The 11,104-nt window shown below is 39.1% G+C and overlaps 1 protein-coding gene across 1 annotated transcript in view; it reads right to left on the reverse strand.

The window, feature by feature from the left end:
- The window catches only part of DGKH (diacylglycerol kinase, eta), a 103,676-nt gene extending 94,988 nt beyond the window's left edge, over positions 1 to 8,688 (reverse strand). The window contains exon 1 of the mRNA XM_008569201.1: positions 8,613 to 8,688. The gene's annotated coding sequence lies outside the window, so the exon portion shown is untranslated. The remainder of the gene's footprint in view (positions 1 to 8,612) is intronic.
- Between the last annotated feature and the right edge of the window lie 2,416 nt (positions 8,689 to 11,104).

Genomic DNA, 11,104 nt, shown 5'->3' on the forward strand with positions numbered 1-11,104 from the left:
AATGAAAATAAACAGGGCTGCCAGTTAGCTCAGTTAGTTAGAGTGCGGTGTTATAACACCGAGGTCAAGGGTTCGGATCCCCATACTGGCCAACCATCAAAAAAAAGATAAATATGATACACCCACAGAAACAATAACAAGATATTTTATTTCTAAATGCCCCTAATGTCTAGGATGTAGAAAAAGGAATACAGATTTCAAACTTAACTTACAAATTATTAACTTTCATAGTACAAAGCCATCTAAACTGTATATGAATCAATTTAAAAAGGCAAACCCAAAACCACTTAAATTGCATTAATATGGTATAATTTTAGAATACTATAAAATATTTTAACCAACATAGATACATAAATATGAGGTTTACTTCTATCGGGCACATAATAATTACGCAAAGGTGGGATCACTGCAGTGATTAATGAAAGGCAAGAATCATGTTTGTAAGATTTACTGTTGGAATAAGAATAGTTTGAGTTATTATATAAAGATTTCAATGAGGATGCAAATATTTATGGGTATATGATATATAACCCAATATAATGGGGGGGTTGGGTGGAAGTTCGGAAACTGTGCTCTCTAGGTTAAAACATGAAATGACACTTTTGCTAGAAGAAAAATGAGATTTTACAAATATCATTCCTTCATTCATTCAGCAAATATTTATTGGCTTTCCCCTCTGTGCCAGGTACCATGTTAGCCTTGGGGATTCAGTGGTGAAGAAGACATAGACTTTGGGACTGCAAGGAAATTTCAGTCTCCACCACCTCCCCTCACCCTTCCCATATCCATACACCATGCAAACAGCGCTCCAAAGGATGGTTATTTAGCTTCTTGCTGTGTGTTATAATGAGATGGTGTGTGTCTAGCACAGTGCCCAGAAATCTCTAAATCCACTCCTCCCTTCCTACTCCCAACAAACACCAAGAACTGAGAGCCCCAAATTCTGTACTAGCTGCGCATAGCAATCAGCCATTCAACCTTAAGAAATTCATTTCGGCACTTTAAACCTGAGTCTGCTCTGAGAACTCTCTTCTTGAAGGCCCCTTTCAGCTCATGGGGAATGAGATGACTGAAGATTTCTAATAATGGGCTGAGGCATTACCTCACAAGGGGCCTGTTCTATCAGATGACTCGTGTTAGAAAGTTCTCTTTTACACTGAGCAGAAATTGTCCTTCCATGAATTCAACCACGGGTCTTTGTCCTGCTCACTGCACTAACACAAAACTCTCTACTGCCTCTCCTGCATGGTGATCGCTCAAATATTAAAAGACATCTGTCACATTTTCCCAAATCTTTGAAATAAAAAGTGCCCTTAAATGCCAATTAATCCCATGATTTCCAGACCTTTGTATAATATTGATTACCTTCCTCATGGGCTCTTTAGTCAACATTTCTTTTTAAAATGTAGTGCCCAAAATATAATGTAATATTCTAGATTAGTAGTCTAACCAGCAAGTAGAAAAGACAACTGCACATGTAATAACCAATTAGAGGAATACCACCAGAACCACATTTACTTAAAACTCGACAATAAAGAGGCAATAATAGCAGAATGGCCAAGTGTACAGACTAAGGCCAGATTCTAGTTGTTACATATATTAGATGTTAGCCTCTGTTTCAGATTCCTCATCTATCTAACTGGTGATAATAACAGACCTTACCTTATAAGAATGATATAAAGAACTGGATGAGTTATCAAATATAAACCATTTAGAAGGCCAGATTCTAGTTGTTACATATATTAGATGTTAGCCTCTGTTTCAGATTCCTCATCTATCTAACTGGTGATAATAATAGACCTTACCTTATAAGAATGATATAAAGAACTGGATGAGTTATCAAATATAAACCATTTAGCTCAGCAACATAGTTACAGCAAATACTCCTATTATCAAATAAAGTAGGCAACTTATTTAAGTGATTATTTATTCAGATGATTATCTAAATACATTCTGTGTGATGATCATTCACAAATGACATGAAAAGAAAACTTTTAGTTACTTCCTTTGTAACTAAATATTGAGTTATTAATGGATAAAAGTAAACTGATACTTTCTTCAAAGGATGTGATGTCACTTTTAAGAGAGAGATGAACTGAACTATATTAACTGAGAGGAAGCTAAGGGGAAAACAGAATAAACAGAAAGTAAACATTAAAGAAGCAAATTCTTAAGAACATTTTCTCTTCCCTTTAAAACCCAGCCTGCTCATTTCAAATTATGCATAATTTCTGGCATTGTATGTTCTATAAAAGTCTGCTCTCTTTGTTTAATTGGTTTCTTTTCATGTATACTTTTTAAGCCCTCATAGGAAGAATCATAATTTGAGGCTAATCAACTTTCAGTCATATCTGCTATGGCAAGTGACCCCTAAACTAAAACAGCTCTTGGTTCCAGTGCTCATGCAGGTCTATAAATAAGAGTTATCACATGGCACCTGTGTTTTATCAAGGAGTAAGCTGGCGTAGATGTGCAGTACCCGTGGGATTTCGCAAACACCACACCTGCAGACTGCTCACTACAAATGCTAAATGGGTTAAATAAACCAAATAAATTACCTCCATATTTCTTCATACTTCAAACAAACAAACAAACAAGAAAACAAAGGAAAAGCATATGCTACTTTCTCTAGAAACTTCCATAAGAAGTTTTAACAGTGCCAATACAATAATTTCTTTAAAATGATGACTCACTTGTTTAAGGTTTAGCCTAATCTTCATTAAAATTTAAAGAAAATAGTCATTTGAACAGCACTCTTTGAAAGCCTAACATATTACCATGTGATTGGGATGACTTTCAAATCATTAAAAAGCTTTTCCTTAGCAAATGACACTTCCCTAATAAAGTACAATTATAATTCCATTCATTACCAAATGGTTGTTTTTCCCAGTGATACTTTTTTAACAGGAGATAAAAGTTGGAAAGACAGGCAGGATGAAATCTTTTCTCAAGATAAAGTTCACCCACATTCCCCTTCAAAATTCCCAAACTTTTAGGAATTAGCAACATATTGCCACTTGTGAAGGAAATAGAGGGATGATAAATTCAGGATAATAAGAGCCACTAATATTTATCAAACTCTGTGCTCATGACTGTGCTAGGTATTTTAGTGTATGATCACATTTAATATAATCCTCTTAACCTTATGAGGCAGGTACCATTTTTGTCTTCGGTTACAGGTAAGGAAATGAATCGAGAGGACCTGATCTGTCCAAGGTCATGTAAACACACATGGTCAAGCCAGGAGCCAAACCCAAGCTGCTTGACTTCACAGTTGAAGCTCCTTTCCTCTGCAACTGGGTAAATCAAAAAAATCTGACGATATACATGTCTTGACTAGTGAGAAAGAGAGAGAGAGCAATGGATGTGAAAAGAAAGAACACAGAGGAGGCAAAGATTATCCAGATGGAGAGGTCGCTGTGTGATGGGAATGAGCCCTGGATTAACACCAGGAGGTCTGAGAGCCTTTCCCAGTTGGTACCAGTGTGACCAAGGGGAAATCAATTCTTCTCTCCAGCATAATGTAAGAAGAACACATTCACATACAGCATCGGGGTGTATCCAAGTTAAAAACGTTAAAGTGAAAATGAAACTCTAGGGCCGCCCCCCCCCCCCATGGCTCACTTGGGAGAGTGCAGCAGCGCTCCCGCTGCAGGTTTGGATCCTATATAGGGATGGCCCGTGCGCTCAGCGCGGTGCGGCGACACTAAGCCAAGGGTTGCAATCCCCTTACCAGTCACAAAAAAGAAAAAAGAAACTCTAATACATCATATAGATATCAATAAAATAAAAAGAAATATTTTTAAAATGAACAAGAAAAGGAAGAACATATTATAGATTCCACAATCATAGAAAACGCCATGGTAGAACTTAAACTACTAATAAATCGATAAACATTAAACTAAAGGTTTATAAAATGACAATAAGGCAGTCAGGGATTGTCCTTTTTCATTCCCTGGTTACATTACTGCCACCTACAGTTGTAAAAAATGCTTTTGATGTTAGTAGATTTTGTTGCCATTGTTATCTATTGCAGAAGAAGACACTTTTAAAACCATAAACTCAAACCGTGGTCAAAATTAGCGCAATTTAAGGCAATTTAAAAGTCTATATATTTTTTTTCTAAATTTATCACTTCTATTTATTTCGATATTGTAAGACCCAGAGCAGAGGAATCTAGCTACGCTGTGAAACTTACAGAAATGGTGAGACAAAAGGGCATTGTTTTTTTTTTTTTTTTTTTTTCCTTTTGTCTTTTTTATTGACCGGTAACGGGATCTCAACCCTCGGTATCACGCCCGTACCGGGGACCAGCAACGGGATCGCAACCCTCGGTGTTGCACCCGCGATCTCAACCCTCGGTATCACGCCCGAACCAGGGACCAGCAACGGGATCGCAACCCTCGGTGTTGCACCCGCGATCTCAACCCTCGGTATCACGCCCGAACCAGGGACCAGCAACGGGATCGCAACCCTCGGTGTTGCACCCGCGATCTCAACCCTCGGTATCACGCCCGAACCAGGGACCAGCAACGGGATCGCAACCCTCGGTGTTGCACCCGCGATCTCAACCCTCGGTATCACGCCCGAACCAGGGACCAGCAACGGGATCGCAACCCTCGGTGTTGCACCCGCGATCTCAACCCTCGGTATCACGCCCGAACCAGGGACCAGCAACGGGATCGCAACCCTCGGTGTTGCGCCCGCACCGCGCTCAGCCAGTGAGCGGGAACCGGTCTCCACATGGGATCCGAACCCTCAGCGGGAGGGCCGCCGTGCTCCCAAGCGGCGCACTCTCCAGTGCGCCACCGGGCCAGCCCTAAAAGGGCATTGTTTTAAGCCACTAAGTTTGTGGGGGTTTGTTACACAACAATGGAAAACTAATATAACATCCGTGGTAATTTACATGGCTGAAAGAACAAGATAATTATTAACTTGGGGATGGGAGTGGGAAACTCTGCAAGAGGGAGAAGTAATCATTACGTATGTAGGTTTTAAAACATGTCTGCAAATCCTTTGACAGCAATTTCATGGTTTCTACATCCTTTCCTTGAAGCATGGCCAGCTTTAGTGACTCGCTCATACCAATTGAATGCAGTGGAAGTGAGGCTGAGTAGCTTCCAGGTTAGGTCAGTTGCTGATCTTTTCTCTAGAACATTCACTCTAGAACCCATTTTACCAGAAAATTTGCATTGGGTTTTCAGGCAAAGCACAGGTTTTCCATTTTCCATTTACTATCTATAGATTTTCCATTTAATATTCCTCTTGTCAATATATCATCCTTAGGGACTTCATGGAGAGAAGGGATGGCTTTAATGAAGCAGAATTTGGCCATTCCTGGATTCTCCAGCCTTAATACCATCAAAATACACCATTAACCTCTGACATTAAGAAGCCAAAAAATAGCTTCAGTAGCAGTCCCTATAATCTAGAAAGGCAGAACATTTAAATATTTAAAGATAGGGAGAATTGTCAATTATTGGTTGAAAACATCTCTCTTGCTCCATTTTATACCCTGGAAAATTCTACCAAATTCATTTGCTGTAAAACCTTAAGCAATCTGCCTAACTTTTTAGTGCCTACATTTCTAGTCTAGCAAATTCCAGAAATAACATTGGGTTGAATGAAGAAATTGCTTGAAAATATTTCAACAAAAAGTCTTATCATGCCTGAAATAAACTTTCATCTTATTAATTAAAATCAACAAATACTTATGGATAAAGTACTATGAGGTAAAAAGATATGACAGGTCCTGTCCTCAAGGGAGATATGATAAACTAAATGTAAGGCAGAATACAGTAAACTCAATAAGAAAAATACAACAAAAGAGATCACAAGGAGTTGGAGAGCCAAGAAAGAGCTACAAAAACCCATGCTTTTTAGTTCCCTTTGTCTTTATCTGCTCTAACACCCTAGACCTTGTCTTCACCTGAAGTTATTCCATCCTTCAAATCTTAAATTTTGGAACCCTCTTTCAGACCAAACTGTAGATCTTTATCAGGGGGAAACCTTTATTCTCCCCTCCAGGAGTCCCCATAAAGAGGAGAGGACTATAGTTCACTGTCTGGGAGGAGGCAAGAGGCCAGTCTGACTGGTAGGACTGGTGAGGTTCTTTGCACTCATCCAACCCCATCTTCACCTGGAAGGAAAAAGGAATAAGCAACACATCAGCTTTAGGCCTCCAAAAAGTTATCAGAAGCCCCTGCATTCAGTGATTATTGAATTCTGTCTAGCCATTAATAAAGCTGTCCCCTACTCCTGTGTTTTACTCTCAAAAACTAAGAACTCAGAAGGGGAAGATGAATGAGTTATTGATCCCTCAAACATCCAGCAATCCCTTTATCTTTCTGTCCAGAATGCCCTATAAATCATCAACCTTGGATCAATTCATTCGTTTTCTACACCCATGTAAAGAAAATGCTATCAGATATGCTAAATATCCTGATTTGATTATTACACAATGTATACATGTACTGAAACACCACACTATACCCTGTAAATATATACAATCATTATGTGTCAATTAAAATAACTAAAAATAAAAATAAGATCAATTAAAAAGTGCTATAGGCATAGGAATTAGGGATATTATTAAATTTGATTTCTAATCTTTGCTAGGCACTATTTACTGCCTAGTAGTAATCTTCTACAGGTCCCCCATTCAGTTTCAATTCTCTTTCTACAGAAGCTACTCCAAACCATCCTAAACTCTCACACACAGCAGATAACCTTATCCTTCAATTTCACTGAGAAAATAGTAGTATTTGGGTTTGAAAGATATGGCCACACCTACCTGCATAAGCATGCCATCTCGCTAACGCTGATCGCTGATCGTCACTGTGCTCTGGTCCCCAGGCCTTCAACTCACTCAGCCATCACGCCTCATCAATTGTTCCCCTTTCTCCTGAATCTTTACCTTTTGCTTCTAACAGTTCCTTCCTCTCTTCATGTAAACACAATCAAAACCCATTTTAAAAACAAAGCAAAAGAACAATAACAACAAAACCAAAACTCTCTTCTAGTCTAAATATTCTTCTAGGTATCTGTTCTTCTCCTTTCAACAGCCAAGTTTTTAGAAGTCGTCTTCTACCCTAGGCTCCATCTGCCTTTGGGCTTTGCATTCACAGTTCAGCCTAACGCATGCCACCCCGCCACTGAAACTACTCACAGCAATGTGACCAAATGACCTCCAAGCGATTCAACAATCACTTTCCAGTTCTTTTCACTTGACCTCTCTACAGTACTTGACGTTCAACAACTTCCACCTCGAATCTCTTCTCCACTGGGTTTTTATAACATCATTGCCTCCTGATTCTCCTTCTTTAATTAAAAATGTTCTCACTCAGTCTTTATTGATCAAACCTTAAATTTTAACACTTTGTCAGGATTCTATTCTTGGCTTTCCTCTTCTCAAACTAAATTCTCCCTGCGGGCGGGGGGGGGGGGGGAGATTATTTACACTAGGAATTATCCCACATGCCCATAAATCAATAAGGCTAAATCTGAATTCATTTGCTTCATCCCTCCACCTCTCCCCCTACCAGTGCTCACCTCCATCATGGCACTGCTTGTATTTGTTTATCTGGCTGTCTTCCCTGCCTTGGCATATCAAGCAGATGGACACAGCACACTATGGTCAGTAGTGGTGGCTTCCTAGAGTGGGGACTGGGAGTGTGGATAGGGGACAGTATAACAAAAGCAATGCATCTTAGGGAACCTAAGGAATATGGTTATAAAAAGTATCCCACATGAACTTCACTGGACTATACTGTGAATATCTTGAGGCACTTGTATTTCTTGTGCTTGGCACAAGTGCCTGACATAAAGGGAACTCTATCCATATTTTTTGAATGAAAGAAGTAGAAGAAAAATGGGATATCTGAAATAAGCTTTGAAGAATTGGTGGGATTTCAACAGCTGTAGATGGGGAAGGAATCATTCAAGTCAGAGGGAACTGGGAAAGCACAGACAGAACTGCTGATCTGCTGGGGCGTATGAGGACAAATAGTTACCAGAAACACTAGAATGCTGAGGTGTGAGCTTGCAAGACTTGAAGAATGAGTTGGAGATGCGATTTGCAAGCAGTGTGGAGCCAGTGAGGTCTTTTAAGCAATTTGATTTGTGTTTGAAAAAAAAGAAACTGGAACAGAGGATACCTCTTAAATAGCTACCAAATGAATTACCTCAGTGAGAAGAAATGAAGGACTGAACTACAGCAACAGCCTCAACAATAGCAACTAGGGTAAAAGTAGGAGGAGAAAATATTATTTTTACAATTGAAGGTAAGTAAACTTTTTGAATATCCAAGAACAATGGAATTAATAAGAATTAATTTAAAGGAGATAAAAAATTTAAAGCACTAAAATTAAAGTCTTAAAAGGAAATAACATAATTAAAAAAAATACATTTAACCCCAGGTTTACTGAGCCAAACAATCATGACTGGTACTAGGTGTTGGAATATGCAATATTTACCAGAGATCCTTGTGTTGGTAAGGACTCTAATATGCATAAGTTGACACACAGTTAGTAACTGCACAGGGCATTCTGTACTTGCTTAAGAAAGGTCATTTTATAATTTCTGAATAGGGGATTAGCAGAGTATAACCATACCGTGAAGCTGTTGTTCGCATTTTTTGTGCTGGCTTCGGCTACACTGGCATCTGAAAGGTCAACTTCATCAAATATCAGAGACTGTTAATGAAAAAGAACACAAACACATTAAAAGAAAACTTAATTCAATGCTCCTCAATATGTTTTTATTCTCAAGTGATGACTACAAAGCTATATCAGGAGTTAGGAATAGAAAATGAAGAAAAATTAAGTTAGTGGTACTTGGCAATTTCTTCCTAGGAACAGTGAGCAAAACCATAAAGCACAACTAATCCATAAATCCCAAATTGAGAAGGACTTTAAAGAACCCTCAGCACACTGTGTCAGTGCAAATGCTCTGTGCTCTCTGGAAGCATAAGGGTAACCATTTATGGGGAATCTACTGAGTGTGTGGCACACACACACAACTCAGTGTCTCTAAAGCTTGCGACAACTCTGACAGAGGGGCAGAGGCAGTGTTATTGTTTCCAGGTTTGCTGCGAACTGAGAACTTGTCCTGGCTCAGATCATGGTGAGTTTCTGAACCTTCTGAGTTATTTTCCTCATCTATACATATGTGTTCAAATGAGATAGTGAATGTGCTCTGCAAATGACATTTCTTCCATACTCTTAAGAGTTCTTTTAACTAAAAAAGTTTCAGTGGTAAAAATGCCAAAGAAACAGAATTTAAAAAAACGTACAAGTTAGCAATTAGGAGATTCTAGTAAATAAAGGCATCCTTCCCACTTTTACTCAGGGAGTCATTATCCACACTCATTCAGTGTTTGTCCTTCCAGCCAGGCAGGCACAGCAATGCACCTCTAAAACTTCACTTTTCTGACAGCTTCCACACTTCGCCCCCAACATATCCAGAGGGTTGTGATAATCTTTCTCAATTCAACCAATCTGACATGTTCCCTGACTGGAAGGAATTTATAATCTAGCACAGGAGATGAAATGGACAACTAACTTTAGTGTAAGATAAACTATTAAAAGTGGGAGAGAATTATGATCTATAATGATGAACATACTAATAATATTGATTTGGTCACATACTGTACGCAAATACTGATAAGTCAACTCTGTACCTCATAAATATGTATAATCAAAAATAAATTAATTAAAAAAAGAAATATGATTTTAAAAAATGGAAAGAGAAAGCTACAACAAAGTCACAGAGCTATGGAAAGTCACAGATGACGTGCTCAGCAGAGAACAATTAAACTCCTTCTCTTGTGAAGGACGGAATAAGGACTATTTGAGGGGGACCTTTGAGCGAGACCTTAAAGAAAACAGGGAATTTTGTCATTCTGGAGATGGGAAGCACGGGCCAAACCTGAAGGCTGTCAAGTACTTAATGCTGTCTAGAGATGAATGTGAAAAGCCAGGATGGAGACCGATAAGAGACAACCTTGAACATAATGACTTTTAAAATAACATTGTTTTATTTGGTTATTACTTTTATAGCTGCTTAGACTAAGAATTAGGTTTGTTTATTTGTTTTTACCTCCTAGTGTATAACTCTACTAATTATATCAGGAACATACATTTTTAAAAATGAAAATGATTAATTATTCAACTGGGACAGTAGCAAGAAATCTTCATTTTTTTTTTCAAAGTAATACTAAGATGTTAGTTTTTTTTTTTTTTTCCTTTTTGTCTTTTTTTGTGTCCAGCAACGGATCGCAACCCTCAGTGTCGCGCCCGTACCGGACCGGGACCGGCAACGGAATCGCAACCCTCGGTGTTGCTCCCACACCTTGCTCAGCCAGTGAGCGGGAACCGGTCTGTATGTGGGATCCGAACCCTCAGCGGGAGCGCCGCTGCGCTCCCAAGCGGCGCACTGTAGCAGTGCGCCACCGGGCTGGCCCCCTAAGATGTCAGTTTTAATGGAGGCTCATAGTTACACATTTTTCCCCCCTAAATGCATTATTATTATTTGATTCACTGTTATATAAAATTACTTTGTCTTGATTTTATTTCAGTATGACTTTTATTCTCAATTGCTACCACACTGAAGTGATTATTTTGTGTCAGGTACTGTGTAAGCACTTGACATGCATCGTCTCCTTTAAGCCTCCTCTCAACAACACATGCTACCCATGGCCACTCCACTGGCATGAGCTGGAATTGGGATGTGAACTCTTGTCTGAACCCAGAGCATGAATTCTTGCAACTATGGCAACTCTCTCTCGTGGTCAGGGAAAGATGTGTAAGGTAAAAAGTAGCAGTGGGCTGGTTGATTAGCTCAGTTGGTTGAAGTGCAGCCTTATAACACCAAGATCATGGGTTCAGATCCCCATACTAGCCAGCTGCCAAAAAAAAAAAAGTAGCAGAAATGGGGGGAAGCCCAAAATTTTTAGTTTATTATATCTAGTAAAGTTATATTTAATGTTTTATTTTAATTGGGAGGAAAGAAGAAAGAAAGAGAGGGAGAGGGAGGGAGGGAGGGAGGGAGGGGGAAAGAGAGAGAGAAAGAGAAAGAAAGAAAGAGATGTTATGGGACTGACTCA

Source organism: Galeopterus variegatus, unplaced genomic scaffold (assembly GCF_000696425.1).
Source record: "Galeopterus variegatus unplaced genomic scaffold, G_variegatus-3.0.2 Scaffold476, whole genome shotgun sequence".
Taxonomy (NCBI): Eukaryota; Metazoa; Chordata; class Mammalia; order Dermoptera; family Cynocephalidae; genus Galeopterus; species Galeopterus variegatus.